At 32.1% G+C, this 18,542-nt stretch overlaps 1 protein-coding gene across 2 annotated transcripts in view; it reads left to right on the forward strand.

Moving 5' to 3' along the window:
* The window catches only part of LOC126743580 (exostosin-2), a 174,985-nt gene that overhangs the window by 9,959 nt on the left and 146,484 nt on the right, over window positions 1–18,542 (forward strand). The window lies entirely within an intron of this gene.

The following is an 18,542-nucleotide window of genomic DNA, read 5'->3' on the forward strand; positions in this document are numbered from 1 at the left end:
AATCAGTGTCTCTCAAAAATCTCGAAGCGCACCACGTTCAACAACTGATAATGGTCAAAATTCAGTCGATTTGGAGCAAATAATTACAAAAGTATGTACTAAATTAATTAAGCAACTAGACGAAAAAAATATGTTGAAACTTAAAATTAGAACTAACCATAGCTTCATTTTGTGATCGTATCGAAAATTGCGAACACAAAAACTTAAAGTCAATAAATTAATTTGAAAAGCGATTAGAGCAGATGGAACAAAATTTAAAAAAAAAATTGTGGTATTGAGATTAGAGACAACCAAAATATTCCTGCAGAGATGCGTTTGTTTATTATGAAGAACCTCAATATCTCGTGCTCACCTCAGGAGATAGACTTCGCCTTAATGATAATAATGATAATAATCAGGGTAGAAGCCTACAGTGTTAGTCCGCTTTGTATCAACCATTAAAAAAAAACTGTTATGGCTGCCAAAAAATTACCCCGAAAACTCTGGTGTGATAATATTTGAGGATCTTACAAAAAAAGATACTCAATGCTGGTTGCAGCAAAACAAAAACATGGGAAAAACAATATAGTTAATAATATTCAAACATAGTCGTGTTAGTACTGCTGGGGCATGGCGTGAAATTATTTTACAGTTGAAGTATTTAATATAGTTTATTTTTTTCTTTTTCTCATGGTATCTTTGTTAAATAAAAAAAAAACATTATTTATTTATTAATATTTTTACTACATAATGACATTTTATATTCTTGGTACAGAATGTTTAATTTTTGTTTGTTGTAGAAATGTTAACATCTAAATGCTGATTTTTTTATACTGATCTTTAATTAATAAATTTTCTTGATACAATATATGAACAAAATATAGATAATAAAATTTCATTATTTATAATATATCCATTTTTATTTAATATATCCATTTAAAAGGTCAAGAATAAGTAATTCTTGGGCTATATGGTTGACACTAAACATTAAAGTTTTAAGGGATGCAGCATTTTGAGATTTTAAGAGAACCAGTAATATACATGCGTGGGATCACTGTAAAAGGCTCAGAAATCTATCGATAATAAGAAGGGAAAAAAGATCATATTTAAATAATGTATATCTTGAAAAATAGTGAAAAAAAACTTTGATCCTAATGATATAAGCACATTTTTTATTGAATTTTTGCAAATTACTTCAAATTGATCTTTTAAAAGAAGCTTCTATGAGCAAAATATTTGTAATAATGCAATTAAATGTTCTTTTACTTCTGATACTGAAATTAGTAAAATAATTCATAGTATTGCTATCAATGGTTCAGGGGTAGTAGTACTGCAATAGTAAGTATTGCAGTCCATTTTTGGATGTTTTTATCAATTTATTATAAATTTTTACAAAATAATGTAAATTTATGAAATATAATTTATAATTATTATTATTATGATTTTTCAGCCAACATGGCTCGCACTTTGTTTCTGGATTAATTTTGTAAATTTTTAGTACCAGAAGAAGTTAACTATGGGGCACGGAGTCAGGATTTTTTATAATCTATATAAGCCATAAAAAGATTTATTTTCTTGGGATATACTTGACTACCTATCACAGAGTCAATGATCAGTTTTTCTTTGCAGGATATAGCATTCTTTGTACACCCCTTTTGCTCATCTGCAATAATTTGGTTGTGTTCACAATGCTCGTAGATCTTCTGGGCAATTCACGAGGAGGGAATCTTTTACATTGTTAGCAAGCAGATAATTGGGCGGTATTTTTCGAGATCCTGTTTATTAAGATCGTCTTTAGGCAGCAGATAAGTTGATCCCTGTGTAAAAAAGAAGCACATTGATTGAGGATAAATCAATATGTCATTAAAAAACTTGGTTAATCGGTCGTTTGTACACCTTTTTTATTTAGAAATTGTGTAATCCATCAGGTCCGGGTGCTTTCCAATTATGCGCATTTTTTATAATATTTGTGACTTCGTAGGTTGTCAAGGGACTATGTCTCATTTCAGGGACATTAGCGACACTTTCTCTCTCTTCATTAATCCACTTGGCGTGTTGATCGCATTGTGCCGGTATTTCAAGCTGGTCTTTCCAAAACTGCTTAGAACCAGATATGTATTGTTTGCTGTAGTTGTCAGGTGTCTAGAATTAAGTTAAGAAAATACTTTTTTTCTTGTTTGGTAAATCTTGTCTTCTCTTCTTTATTGCTTTGTTGTATTGTTTTAAACGAGCAGCATATAGACTAACATTTTGTTTGACTGTATCTAAGCAGTGTTGCATAGTTGTTTTTTCTGAGTTATGTTGGCCATGTATGCGATTTTTAGAGATTATTTGCTCGATTCTTCTTTTGGACTTTCTTCTTCTAGTTCCCGCTGCATACTGAGTTAGTCGCTCAATATCTCCTCGAATATGCTCTATCTTCTTTTGCAGTCGTTTCTCCCTCATTGGTGTTTTGAACTATTTTCTACTTCGTTCTTTTTGGGTTGTTGCCCTAGGCTTTACACCCAAGCATATGGTTACAGCCAAAGCTCCACAGTAGATTATCGTGTTTAGTTCATCTATGCTTGATGTATCTGCAACAAATTCTTGTAGAACGATTCTATTAAGTAAACTTGTCATAGTTCTAAGTTTTTTCGTTGAGTTTAACGTTGGTAGTGTGTGGCGTTAACTTTACAGTGTTACTATTTTGCCAAGAGTTTGTAGACGGTAGCTCAGAATTATTGGAGGCTTGGGATTGTTCGAAGGTTCACTTATGACTGGCTATTACAGAATATAATCTTGCTTATAACTATTAAATAAGAGGGCGCCACTTAGTTTTTTTTTTAAATGAAAGAAAACTAAGAAAAAAGATTTGGTATATAGGTTTTAATTAACAATTAAATGATCCTGGATAAAGTAGATTTAAAGAGGCAAAAAAAAATATCTTAACAATACAACCAAATTATATTTACATCAAAGATATGTATACACCACATGTTCTAATCTGTTAAATGTTAATAATTTATTATGAATTAAAATATGAATAATGTTCATATGATTAAAATAAGTTTGACAAAAGTAACATTTAAATTATGATTTCCCTACATATAAATCTACCTATTTCAGCACTTGAAAAATAAATTGCAATTATTAAAGTTTTTAGTATATATTTATATTGTGCAGGGGAAAGTTCACTATGTCTAGCTCTGACTCCAGCTCCACCGCTTTCAGCAATTTCCCGGGGAAATCAAAAGCCTGCAGCCATCAACAATTGAAGAAGAATAAAGACGAAAACGGAAAAGTAAAACCCTAAAACAACAGTTGCCATTGTATTCACTGTCGATAAAAAAATGAATAGCGTTAAAAATGTGACACACTCACCTTGCTAAGTTTCATTATCTATCCATTAAAATCTTGGGCATCCTTCACCAGAATTATGAAATAAACAGTTCCCTAAAGGAACAAGATTAAGGACTATAAATTATAAACCATATTGGCCACTTCCTGCTTCACAAACTTCGGAAATAAAAAACTGGCCTTTTACGTGTGCTTCTACCTGCGACACGGGAACAAGTCCTCGAAAAATGGATGCAGTACCGACTAAATAAGTAACGACCCCACCTCTCGCCTGAGCTGTCAATCCAATCAGAGAAAACATTAATTAAGACCAACCAGAAGAGTGATGCGTTACAGTAGTAATGTGTCATTGACAGTGTGAATTTAAAGAAATATCGATAAAAGAAGTTGACTGAAATTATTAATATAATTATTGAAATTAATGAAATATCAATGGAGCGTTAGTGAACATAAGAAATAGAAAAATAACTATTTATTAGGAAACTCTTAATATCGAGGAAGGACACAAGTTGTTAAGACAATAGAGATCTTGAGAATACAGAAGTACTATAAAACTAACCTAACTTAAACTTAAATCTAAACTAAAGTAAAACTTAAGCTAAAATTATATACACTCGCGACATTTAAGTCTACCATAAAAATCAGTTACTTTAGAACTCCAACCTAGGGGAACACTCATGGAAGTTGCAATCAACTTCTCACCAAGAGATGGTGTTGTGTGTAACAAAAAAAAACCCTTTTTAGATGGCGGATTCTAGCAACTAGAAAGAAAACTGGCTGAGATAACTCAAGCACCAGATAATGAACACATGGGCAAAATTCATAACAGCAATATTGATTGCCACATTAGTTACCCACTACAAAATTCCGTGTGCCCCCAAATCCATTTCTGAACGGCGCTAGAATATATCTTACAGCATATACAGCCATAATCTAAAGCTTTGATAGAATTTGTTTTTCATTTGACTCACCCACATAAATATCCAAATTAATTTGAGGTGAGGAAGGATCCTTCGTATAGTCCTCTAATAATCCGACCATGGTCGAGACCACACCAACTAAAAAACAAATCTACTATAGGTTTTTCATCACAGCATTCTGTGATAAAAAAAAATTGGACAAAATCCAATATTGAACAGACTGAACAGTAATGTTCATCCTCTGTCAGGTTTACTGACCCCGACAAAAAAATTAGGCCAAAAATATAACCTCAAACAGTCAAAAGTTGACACTGGGTTTATAACCACCACTAGGTTATAACTACCCACAAAATACGGCCAAGAAAAAATAGTCAAAACTGACATAAAGTGTATACTCATTTACGGAGTATGACAACCATCAAAACATAGCCCTCGGCTAAAAAAATTAAAATGTCAAGTTTATGACATACTGTACATAACCACTAATAGGTTATACCAAAAAAATAAAATATGGCCCAAATGACTAGATTATAACATTAAAAAAATAACAAATGGTAGGAATTCCGAAATGATGTCAATACTTATAATCAATATATTGTGATTTAGAACTTCGCAAAGGAAAAATCATAGTATATTTTGAAAACCAACAGGAAACTTTCTTAGATCTGGGAAAGGGTCCCATAAGATCTACAGCAATAACCTGAAACGGATATGAAACATTTTTCTCTTTACCCATCAAACCCATGGTAGCAGTATTACTAGTCTTTTGAGCACCACAAACCAAACAATTTTTAACGAATTTCAAAACATCCTGGCGCATTTTTGGCCAATAATAAAATTCCTGGATTCGATTTAGGGTTTTTAGAAAACCAAAGTGTCCACATTCAGGGGGACTATGACAAGAATTTATTAACTCAGTCCTTTGTGGTTTTGGTACAAACATTTTCCATTCAGGAAGATTTACCTTCATAGGGAGTCGATTTGGAATAAACTTAAAAAGATAGTCTTTTTCAACCTTCCATTGGGGATAATTTTCTGGCTGAGCTACAATCTTTCGACGCAAGTTATCAAAATAAATATCTATTCTGTCTATATCAACCTCTCCAATCACCATTTCATTACTTAAAGAGTTATCATCATCCTCTATTTCTTGAGAGTTATGTAATCGAGACAATGCGTCTGGGATAACATTCTGAGAACCTTTTCTATGAACCAAATCAAAGGTATGTTGTCTCATACGTATAGACCAACGGGCTAATTTACCACTGGGATTCTTTAACGAACTTAACCACAACAGGCTATAGTGATCAATAATAACTGTAAACTCGACTCCTTCAATATACGGACGAAACTTTTCAATATTAAAAAGGACAGCCAAGCACTCTCGCTCAACAACTGAATAATTTCTCTCAGTTTTAGTGAGAGACCTGCTTGCATAAACAATAACCTTTTCTTCCCCATCCATCATCTGAGTCAATACTCCTCCTAAGCCTGTATCACTGGCATCACTCTGAATAACAAATATTTTTGAAAAATCTGGCTGTGAAAGGATTGGTGACGAAACTAACAACTGCTTTATTTTGATAAATGAAGCCTCTGCGGCATCATTCCATATAATTGATTGACCCTTTTTCTGTCCTTTAAGTAGATCATTAATAGGAGACATCAAAGTAGAAAAATCTTTGATAAAACGGCGATACCAGGAGCAAAGTCCTACAAAACGCTTAATTTCCGTAGTCGTCTTTGGACGAGGATAATTTACCATAGCAGAGACCTTATCTGGATCAGTCCTAAGAGAATTCGAACCCACAATATAACCTAGGAATTTTAAAGAGGTTTTAAAGAAATCACATTTTTCTAAATTGACCGTAAGTCCAGCCTCTTGCAATTTTTGCTTAATTTCACATAAGAGATTAATATGAGACTCAAAAATCACGTCTAATATGCCACAAGCTATCATGAAAGTCTACTAAAATTCCAAACTGTTGGGCAAAATCACAACCAAAAATAAATGCTTGGGACAGAGAAGGTACAACTAAAGCATTCACAATCTCGCAATGATTATTAATATAGACAGGTAAATCTACAGTTCCTTTTACCACCTGCCTTCTACCATCAGCAGTACAAACATTTTTAAGCTCTGTCTTGTTAATTTCTAGTCACAATTTATTTAAAATATCTATACCCTTAGAGCCTACAACTGAAGAGGTAGCTCCAGAATCAAGAACTGTAATGGGCACATCAAACAACTTTACAAGTATATATGGTCTATTATCTAAAGGTTTATTGATGAATAGTGGTGAAATTTGTTCTTGAGGACAAACTTTATTTTTTATAATAGTAGTTTTCATGAAATCAGAAACCTTAGCAAGCCAATGTTCCCAGCTCAATTTGTTAAAATAGTTAGATTTAAAATTTAAGTTTTTAAAAGATGTGTTTAATTTACATTTTTTACAATCTTTTACTTTGACATTTGGTTCCCCACATTTAAAACAAAAAACAGTCCTTGGACCCTTACAGTTATAATAAGAATGGTTAGGCCAATGACAATTCCAACATATTAACTCTTTCTTTATTTTATTAGTTGATTTATGTTCATGATTTTTAGAGCATTGCTGTATAGCATGAAAAGTACTAGGTTTATTCGCAAATTCTTCCACTGACTTTTTATTTTTATTATTATTTTGAAAGAAAGGTTTTCTATTGGAATAATTTTTAAAAAACTTGATTTTAGAACATTTATTAGTAGATACTTCTGAAACATTATTAATTTTATTTTTATTCTTTAAATAATCAGATTCTTCAAGTTTCCTACAAAGCTCAGAAAGTTGAGAAATGGAATTAATTTCTATTAAAGCCAATCTATCAATGAAGTCAGGCAACAAATTATTTTTAACAAACTTAATCTTAGTACATTCTGCTGGCACCCGAGAAAGCCTAGCAAAAGGAACCTCCAAATGAGCAATGAAAACTACAGTATTTTCTCCCTTCTTTTGCTTTCTTTTCTTAATTTGATCCCAAATTTCATCATCTATATCATCATGTAAAAAATCTCTTTTTAATTTATTAACTAGGGAACACCAATCACCAACAGTTGACTTGACACTCCTATACCACACAAATGCATCACCAATAAAAAAATTCTGCTGCAGACTGAAATAATGTATCCTCAGATACATCTCGAGACCGAGCCAATTCAGTTAAGGTTTCCAAAAAATTATAAAGTTTATGAGAATCTCCATTAAACTTAACTTGCCATTCACTAATAGGAACATTTCGAGTAGCACAATGGACTATTGGAGCGGCTACATTTACAACTGGAGCAGAGGAATGAGTTATTGGTTCTGAATGAGCATTGGGCAAAATTTTGTCAAAAAGATCAGCTTCAAGAGCTAAACAAGTGGCTGTAATTTCCTGACTATAAGCTTGAATTTCTTCAGCTTTTTCTTCAAACATAGGAATTCTTTTAGCCCTACCAGCTACATGAGACAAACGAGATTTCATTCGAGCAACAGTTGAATCAGAAGCTACACCCTCAAATTCTTCAATGACACTTGCAATGGAATCTAAACTCTTTTTAATGTCAGCTCTTTCCCTATCATAATCTAATTTAACTTCCCGTAAACTAGATCCCGGAGAAGTTTGTTCCTTTTTTAGAATTCACAATAAAATCCTTCTTTTGTCAGCGATGTTCCGAACAGTAGCAACTAAACGAATTTTCAATTCATAATCTAGTCCATGTTCTAACAAATGATAGTAGGTTGAAAATTATACAAATCCATGGTGTCAAAAAAAAATTGTTCCAAAGAATTCAAGAATAAAATTAAATCCAATTAAAAAATTAAATGTCTGAAATGATCTCACCTAAGAAACTTGATGGCATGAAATGAAATTGATCTAGGTTGATGATGAATGAAAGTTGAATGACTTTAAAAAAAAATTTGTACAGAAAAATTTAAACTTTTAGTGAGCCAAAACTAATGTTTTTCCCAAATATGGAATTGCTTAATTGTTCAAATCAAACACAAATGTAAATAGTCTGGGTTGGGTTGGGTTGGGTTGGGGTTCTACAGGGTGGAACCATTTGAATTAAAAAATTGCAGTATTAAATGTTACTGTATGTATTAGCACTCATTAGTTTTGGGTATATCAAAATTGAAGAATAATAGTTTTAAAACAATTTATTAATCTGTATCACCTTGTATAACTTATGCATATGTTAGCCATAAATTATGTTCCTTCCAAAAACTATAAGTCAGAATAGCGTTTCAAATCCCAAATACATTTGCCATATAGAAACCTAAATGAAGTGGTGACACCATGTATAATTAAAATGTGAATTTCCACAACTATCCAAAAAAATTTTTTCAAATCTACTCTGCAATATTTCTGGAATCCAGAATAATAAAGGAAGTGAAATGTTTACAAGTATAAACTTCTCAAAGTTTAATTTAAAGATATTAATAATAAATATTTTACTTTTCTAATTGTGATCCATTACAATTCAAACATTAAAGATATCTTGTCCCTAAAAAACTATTGAAATCCTCTTGTCCCTGAAAACTATGCAAGTAAGTACATACTTTCTTATACACCCAGCATATACTAAACACACTGTATTGTCGCAGATTGTCAAATCATAGTCCTTAACAAGGATACCTCGAAAAACGATAAATATCAAAAATATCATATATAAACACTTTCCTAGCAAGGGTTTTCCTTCAAATTGTATACACTCTGTATACCAATAATTACTAATAAAATTATGGCCAATAAATTATAATCAAATTTGATATTTGCTTTACTCAAAAACAATAAGCATTACTTGAGATTCAAAGCACTCTAAAACTCCACCCATCCAAGGTATTATCAATATTTTGAAAAAATTAAAAGATTATTAAAATAGATCAATAAAAATAGCCAATCAGGGCCCCCCCTAGTCTATGGGCGTCATTTTCTGTGACGTTAACTTTACAGTGTTACTATTTTGCCAAGACTTTGCAGATGGTAGCTCAGAATTATTGGAGGCTTGGGATTGTTCGAAGGTTCACTTATGACTGGCTATTAAAGAATATTATCTTGATTATAACTATTAAATAAGAGGGCGCCACTTAGTTTTTTTTTAAATGAAAGAAAACTAAGAAAAAAGATTTGGTATATAGGTTTCAATTAACAATTAAATGACCCTGGATAAAGTAGATTTAAAGAGGCAAAAAAAATATTTTAACAATACAACCAAATTATATTTACATCAAAGATATGTATACACCACATGTTCTAATCAATTAAATGTTAATAATTTATTATGAATTAAAATATGAATAATGTTGATATGATTAAAATAAGTTTGACAAAATAACATTTAAATTATGATTTCCCTACTAGGTAGATTTCAGCACTTGAAAAATAAATTGCAATTATTAAAGTTTTTAGTATATATTTATATTATGCAGGGGAAAGTTCATGAACCTTTTTACCTAAGGCATATCAGCCTTAACCAAGTTATATCTACTTAATTACCAAAAAAGGTACTGAAAAATACTGAACAAGAAATAACTAAAATTATAGATAAGAAATTGACGTATTAAATTATGATATTGATTAAACATTTGTAGCAATAAATTGAAATTAAAGGTATATTAATAAAAATTTAAATAAGTGAAACAAATCTATGGTTAGTAATATTTAAATAAATGGAATAGACTGGCCTGTATATTCATCCAAGAAATTAACGGCTGGCCTTCAAAATCGAGGCTGTAAATGTATGCCATTTGTAGCTTAGCTATCCGGACTGGGAATATCTAATACCTCTAGCCCTGACTCCAGCTCCACCGCTTTCAGCAATTTCCTGGGGAAATCAAAAGCCTGCAGCCATCAACAATTGAAGAAGAATAAAGACGAAAACGGAAAAGTAAAACCCTAAAACAACAGTTGCCATTGTATTCACTGTCGATAAAAAAATGAATAGCGTTAAAAATGTGACACACTCACCTTGCTAAGTTTCATTATCTATCCATTAAAATCTTGGGCAACCTGCACCAGAATTATGAAATAAACAGTTCCCTAAAGGAACAAGATTAAGGACTATAAATTATAAACCATATTGGCCACTTCCTGCTTCACAAACTTCGGAAATAAAAAAACTGGCCTTTTACGTGTGCTTCTACCTGCGACACGGGAACAAGTCCTCGAAAAGTGGATGCAGTACCGACTAAATAAGTAACGACCCCACCTCTCGCCTGAGCTGTCAATCCAATCAGAGAAAACATTAATTAAGACCAACCAGAAGAGTGACGGACCGTCAACAGAAAGCATGAATAATAAAACCAGGAGAGTGATGCGTTACAGTAGCAATGTGTTATTGACAGTGTGAATTTAAAGCAATATCGATAAAAGAAGTTGACTGAAATTATTAATATAATTATTGAAATTAATGAAATATCAATGGAGCGTTAGTGAACATAAGAAATAGAAAAATAAAACGCTACAGGTGTATGTATAATATTAATATAACAATATATTATATGTATAATATTGTATTACATTATTAAGCGGGTCAGAGCCGGTCTATTGTATCATTGATCTTCTAAATTCCATTGTTAAACTATTTTCTGGAACTTCTTCGTTTGGTCCGGATTCTTGAGTAGTTTGCTCTGTTAGACCCATTCCTTCTACAGGAAGCGGTTCTTCTTCTGGCTCAGTTTGTTCTTCACGATCCTGCTGATTCCTAATTAGCTTTCCTATTTGATTTTGAATTGTGTTGCGTCGTGTCTCGGGGATAATCCGTTCACATATTGGTCAGCTACCCTTTGCTCCATTATAATAAGGTTTGGGAATTCTCTACAAAACTCTTCATAGACTTTTTGTCTCAATTAAGAGTGTCCTGTCCTAAATTCGTCATTCTGAAATTGTAAAGATTTGATAACTTGGTGGTAAAGGGTAATCAAAAGAAACATCTCGTTTCTACATAGTCTGACTTTAATCTGTGTCACCTTTGTTACAAAATTGGTGTCAGTGTATATTGGTCAATGCTTAGCTATGCAATTTCATCACTGGCTATAATAATGTAATAAAGGGTGTCCGGAAAAAGGAGGCCAATCCGCCGGCCACATCACCAAAAATAATGCGACTTTCATTTTTTTGCCATTTTTTTAATTAAGCGCTCGGTATTCAATATACAGGGGGTCAAAATGAGAAATATAAAATCGTTTTTTTTGAAGTAAGTCGAGTGTTTCATAAGATATTAAATTAAAATTTGGTGTTAGGGGCTTTTTTGGAACGAGAAATGGAAATATGTTCACGGATTCATTATACCTTGCAGAGGGCGCCACCTGCGGTATATTGCATGTGTTAAAAATACCAAAACATTTTTGTACCTCTATATAATAAAGTTCTAGTAAAAAATTCTAATTACCCAATCTTTTCTTGTAAAAAAAGTATTCTTAGTAAATGTCGGCCTGAGAATCCGTTTATTAGATATCTTAATTTTAAAATCGAGATACATTTTAAGAAGTTAATAAAATAAACGTAAATAATTTTTTCTAAATTAATGCTAAATTACTTATTATAATAAAAATCATAGAATAATGACCCAATTTGTTATACGTGACCTCCATTCATTTGTATACGCATACGAGCCCTTTTTATTAAAGAAAATCGAAGGCTTTGAAAAATATTTGGTTTCAACTGTTGAAATGCTCTCCAGCTGCAATGATTCTTTCCCTTAAATGATCCTCGTTTAAAATCGGAACCATATACACAAAGTCTTTCATACATCCCCAGACTGAAAAATCCAAAGGTGTAACGTCGGGCGAACGGGGTGGCCACGGAACAGGAGCATCTCGACCCGACCAATCTTGAAATAAAAACTTGATGTAAATAGTTCCTATATCCCATTTATAGCAAAATGAGCCGGAGCACCGTCGAGTTGAAACCAAAGATTTTGTTTTAAATTTAGAGGCAAATCATTCAGCAAATCGGGCAGTGTTTCTTGTAGAAACAGAAATTAATCACCAGTCAAATTACCTGGTAAGTTGATAGGTCCTAAAAGAAAGTTATCCATAACACCAAACACCTCCCCACACATTGGCTTTAAAATTTACTTGATGATGTGTCTCAACTATGGCCCTAGGTTTGTCTTTAGCCTATATGTGTGCGTTATGGATATTTGTTATGCCGTTTCTCGTGGACGTGGCTTCGTCTGTAAACAGAATCGCCCTTATAAAATCCACATTTCTATTATTCATTTCACATAACCATCTACAAAAACCAAGTCTTGCCTCGGGATCGTCGGGTAAAAGACCCTGTACTTTTTGAAGATAAAATGGGTAAAGTTGTTGACTCCGTAAAATATTATGTGTCTCGGTTTTCTCAATATTTCTCACCCGTTCAGCCAAAACCCTAGTACTAATAATGTTTGGTGATTCTTCGACAATTCTTAAAATTTCTTCCTCTTTCCCTGGTTGAACCGTGTTTCGCTGAAACTTCCAGTCTTCCATAGGCGGTTAATCAAATTTAAAAAATATTTTCTTTTGAGATAATATCAGTTTGGGAATGTCTGGGCATAGCGGCTAAACTAACATTGGAGTCACATTTTCCTAGTTAAGAATTCATAGGTATTTACTGTTTATAATAATATTTAAAACTTACCAAACATCAAAAGCATATCCGCCATTTCGGAAAAGAATACATTTCTTGGTCTATGAGCTATTATGGTTTTATAAGTTGTAAGAAAACACACCAAATACAAATATGTGTTTAAAAAAAATTGAATTTATTTTAGGAGTAATTGAGAAGCTTGTTAAGAGCATCAGAAGCGTTTAAATTTGTCACTTTGAGAGTACGTAAAAAGTTACTAGTGCCGGAGGTCAGCCAATTTGTTTAGAAAGAAATATCTAGATTTTAAAATTAAGATATCTAAAAGGATTCTCAGGCCGACATTTACTAAGAATACTTTTTTTACAAGAGAAGATTGGGTAATTACAATTTTTTACTAGAACTTTAATATACAGGGTTACAAAAAAGTTTTGGTATTTTTAACACATGCAATATACCGCAGGTGGTGCCCTCTGCAAGGTATAGCGAATCCGTGAACGGATTTCTATTTCTCGTTTCAAAAAACCCCCTTACACCAAATTTTAATTTAATACCTCATGAAACACTCGACTTACATAAAAAATTAAAAAAATGATTTTATATTTCTGATTTTGACGCCCTATATATTGAATACCAAGCGCCCAATTAAAAATGGCATAACGAAAGTCGCATTATTTTGGTCCACTTTATTCGACTTTCGTGGGAGCTGCGTCGTTTGGCGACAAAATGTCCCAAAATATTACGCGAAAATCCAGGCATTTTTAAAATATTTATTCTATTGCGGGTTTTACAGACATGACAATGTGTAAAACCCGCATAGAATTGTTATCTTAAAATGTTAAATATGCTGTGTTTTGCATAATGAAAATTAAAGCGTTATTCTAATAAAAAATAAAATATCAACTCTGATAAAAATATAATAAAAAATCATAAATAAAACTCTAATAAACAAACTTAACAACATATAATTTTTTAAATAAAAGGCTCTAATAAACCGCCTTCTTTCGCTAAACAAAAATTTAACCTATCGTAAAAGCTATTTCGCACCTCCAAAAGAGTTTCAGATAAAATGGAATTGGCACCTTCGACAATTTTATTTCGCAACTCCTCTAAATTTGTTGGCCTACTAAATTCATGCTTGTAAATGGTCTGCTTAAGGTAACCCCACAGATAAAAGTCATTTGGAGACAAATCTGGAGATCTAGGAGGCCATATAATATCGCCAGTCCCACTAATAAGGCGGTTAGGAAAAGTAGTTGTTAAAAATTCTTTTACCCTAGCCGCGTTATGAGCAGGACAGCCATCTTGCTGAAAATAAACCGATTCCAGGTCTACATCAGGTAGGATTTGAATGGCAGGAAGAACTTGGTTTTGCAGCAACTCAAGGTACTTTTGGGCGTTTAAAGTGCCATCAATAAAAAAATGGCCCTATAACATTTTCGCCCAAAATACCTGCCCAAACATTTAATTTCTGAGGATACTGGGTACGAAACTGAAAACTTCTGTGCTCGTTTTCCTGAGACCAATAACGAACAATGGAAGGATTGTGTTTGCCATGTAATGGAAAAGAAGATTCATGAGAAAACAAAATATTTTGAAAAAAATATTCCTTTTCATTCCTCTCCAACACTTCTAGTGGACCGTGTCGAATCAAGTTCTATATCCTGGACCACCTCAACAGGTGGTTCTTGACGTTTTGTGTGGCATTTTTTACAATCTTGAAGACAAAAAGATGTCTCAAAATTTGTAACCACATTTAAAACCGTTTTTGCACAAGGAATCGGTCTATTCTTAAATGTCACTGAAAACAAATCTCTACATTGGACTGCCGAATTGCCTCCATAAAACCATTTAATTAGTTGAACTCTTTCGGAAGGGGTATAAACAGCCATAGTGAAAAAAACACGAAAATAACGCTCAAAAATTATTAATGCAACGTGCAGTAACACTGCAAAGTGAGGTCTGCTGACTCCCGTTCCAAAAATAAAAACGAAAAATTCCGCCGCCTGCAAGCCGCAACCAAGCGGTGTTGCCATTATTTTGGGTAATACGTAGCTCACGATAACACGATCTGTATATGGGTTCTTGTGGCAAATATCTGGATATTGGTATGTAGCTGGACTTCTGTTTTGTTGTGAAGTTGCTTATAGAGACACAGCCTATTCCTTAGGAAATTATCAAAATATTCTATCTTATGAGAAAAACCAAAAAGGCGTAATTTTGCCAAGAGCATTTGATGATCTTTGGGATCGAATGCTTTGCTAAAATCCAGCAATGTCAGATTTTTATCTTCTTTTTTATCTTCGTTGACGTGCTGAATTTTTTCAAAATGCTGACTGGCAATATGGTATTATCTGCGTCTCTTCTGCAAAAAGAGATATTTACTGATAAATTAATTTCTCTTCGATTTTTAATATTGCTGGAAAAATGCTTATCGGTCTGGTCATTCCTATTTTCAGGATTTGGTTTCTTAGGCAATGGCTTAAGAATACTTTGAAGCTGACGAGTAAACTCCCTCCAAGAGTTCATAATTTAGGGTAGACATATTATGATATCTTTTATTGAAATTCCATCCTCTCCAACAGCTTTTTTATGTAGCTAGACTTTTAGTGGCTTTTTTTTAGTAGTAATTTATTATTTTTTATTTATTTTTTAAACCTTTATATCTTTTTTAACACCCCTATTACTTATTTTGGCATGTTCTAATTTTTGTTAAAATTTTGTCAAATTTAGCAAAAAAGTTTTTGCCAATTTTTCTAAAAAAATAACTTTTACACGTTCATTATACAATATATAATAGTAATTTAAGTGTGTAAAGTGAGCATTTTCTACGAATGTAAATGTTGTGGCATGAGCCGTAGGCAATTAGAACATCACATAAGTAAAAAATAGGTGCTTTTACCCATTAGAAAAGCATACCTTTTGTTAAATAATTCCTTCTTCATAAATTTCTTATACTACCAAAATATATTTGAATACTGTACGTACTACTATGTAAAGTAAACCTACTATTTGTCCTCAGTGTCAAATATGTCAAGTTTACTATATGAAAAAGTAAATGTTATGTTACGGATCCAAAAGCATGTAGTCAGTACTTTTGGTTTTGCACGGTAATAGAAAAAATACACTCAGAAGCAAATGTAAAAAGTGTTCGTATTCATTAAATTAAAAACGCAGAGAACAATTTAAAAATTAAAAAACCCTTAAACAATTGCATTTAAAAAATGATGACATTAAATTCTTTTTTTTTATTTTATTTATTATAATATTTTGCTTTATATTTAAAAACTGTAGGAATTGTACTTTTACAAAATATGATATTTTTCAAACTTCTTTATGATATAGTTTAAGTTTCACTATTTTAAATCACTCTAATATTCATAGTACATACCTACATACAAATACAAATACAAATACATATACAAATATTTTTAAGATTAGTGCTCGCAATCTTTTATAGAAGGCAACTTGAATCGATAAATATTGGGTGCAAGCAGCGCAAAGTCAAAAAATCAATTTTTTTTCCAGATTAAGCTTTAAATTGTGATCCTCAGAAAATTGACATAAAAGTTTAAGATCTTTATTAATGCATAACTCCATTTCTTAAAATCTTCCTTATCAAAAAACATGTAGATCTGCGTGTCATTAGCAAAAGCCTGAATTTTACAAAAAGTTACGATGATTTTAGTAAGTCTAAAGTATAAATAAGGAACACTAAGGGACCGAAAATCGACTTCGGAGAAACACCAGTATCTGCTCTATCAGAAAAAATAGTATTATGAAAATGTTAATTCATGAATTATCCTCCTAGTTTTTGTACTATTGTATTCGTATTTTGTAGTTAAAGTTGATTCGCAGGGTTTATTTATGTTTCTACTTACGTTTAGTTGAACATTTTCACCTATAGTGTCTAATATTTAAATAGTTTATCTTCCTTAAGGCCCTTGGAATTATTGATCTCTTTCGGCAAAAACAATTAAGAAAATTTTAAATTGTTCTATGGGGCTTTAAAAAAGATGCGTTTCATGTCATTTTATTCAGTTTTAATTGTTTAGTCAGTTTTTACCTTGGAGATAATTAAACGACAGTCAAGGCGAATTAGGTTGAAGTTTTTGTTGCCAATAAAAGTGTGTTCCTGAATTTCGTTACAATTATTGGGGTCAGAAGTCAGAAATGGGATATATGGAGTAATGAATAGAATATGAATATGATAATGAATGTGTGTCAATATGGAGACCGAGAAATTGATGGATCTGTTAATAAGGTGGTTTGACGAGCAGAAAGTAGAACAGGAAGAAAGACACTTCAAACAGAAAAAAGAACAAGAGGAACGAGGCCGTAAACAGAGCGAAGAACAAGAAGAATGGGACAAGAAACAGGAAGATTTATTAAAGACAATTAAATCTGACCTGAAGAAAGAAAATGAAGACCTCAGTAACACCATGAAAGATGACTTACTGAATTAAGATTATCTTTAAAAAAGAGCAGGACGAACGAGATCGGAGATGAATCAGAAACAATTAATGACTAACTTCGAAGCGAGCCCCTCTTCATCCCAGCGAGACCGCTGGGATAACGAAGAAAAAACAATTAATCTTAAGTTATGCCTTAGAGGAAAACCTACAGAAATACTAAGAATGATGTCATCTGAAGATCAGCTCAATTTCTCGTTACTCGTGCGTACCTTAGAGATGAGATCCGGTGAAGCCCATCTACAACCCTTTATCCCCAACAGAGTTTCGAAAACAAATTTCTATGAATTGTCTTATTGACGGGGTTCGAGATCCAGAAACACTTTAACTATTATGACGTTGTTTACGTACCATGTCTTGATAATTTTGAAGCAAGACGTATTAAAAAAAATTCATGTTTACGTCTAATTTATGGAATCCGTAGGCATGAACATATTACATCTTTTTTACGCAGAGCAAAGTAGCTAAATATCTACAATCGTAGAAAGCTGCACACAAATGTTTTTTGTTTTAAAATTCTTAAAACACCTGATTATTTATTTAAGAAGCTTGAATTAAGGGTAGATGTGCGCGGTCGTCCTCTGCGTTATGATCATAGAGTTTCTATTCCTAGGCATCTTAAAGAAATCTTTAAAAGATTTTTTTCACATACTGCTGCCAAAGCTATAAATTTATTACCGCAAACGTTACTTGGTTCTTCCTTGGTTATTTGTGAAAGAAACTTTAAAACACTTTTTATCCGTGAACAAATGGGCGACTAGCTAAACGTAGGTGGTCTTGACTTCTTTGCTTATAGCGATATATACGATTTCAAATGATCTTGGCCGTCGATATAGTCCTTACTCTCATGTCACTTTTCCTATATTTGTTTTACTTAACTTTTACTTTAGTTTTTTTTTCCTAATTATTTTACATTAATTATAAAAATTTTAAATGTCATATGTACTGTTGCCCAATTTTGAGGGTTTGTAATTAATTATAAATTATAATACTAATCAGTATAATTATGTATTTTCCTATTGGAATGATTTGTTGTATTCTAGAATTCTAGGCACTTAAAATTTAAACTATTATGAAATTTAAGTTAAGTTGGGTTAGAAAGTAAGAACTTAAGCCGGAAACTAAGTATTAAACTATATTTAACTTTAAATATAGTTAAAATTATTAATTATTTATAAGTTATTAATTATTTAAAAATTATATTTAAAGTTAAATATAGTTTAATACTTAGTTTCCGGCT

This window comes from Anthonomus grandis, chromosome 1 (genome assembly GCF_022605725.1).
Source record: "Anthonomus grandis grandis chromosome 1, icAntGran1.3, whole genome shotgun sequence".
Classification (NCBI taxonomy): domain Eukaryota; kingdom Metazoa; phylum Arthropoda; class Insecta; order Coleoptera; family Curculionidae; genus Anthonomus; species Anthonomus grandis.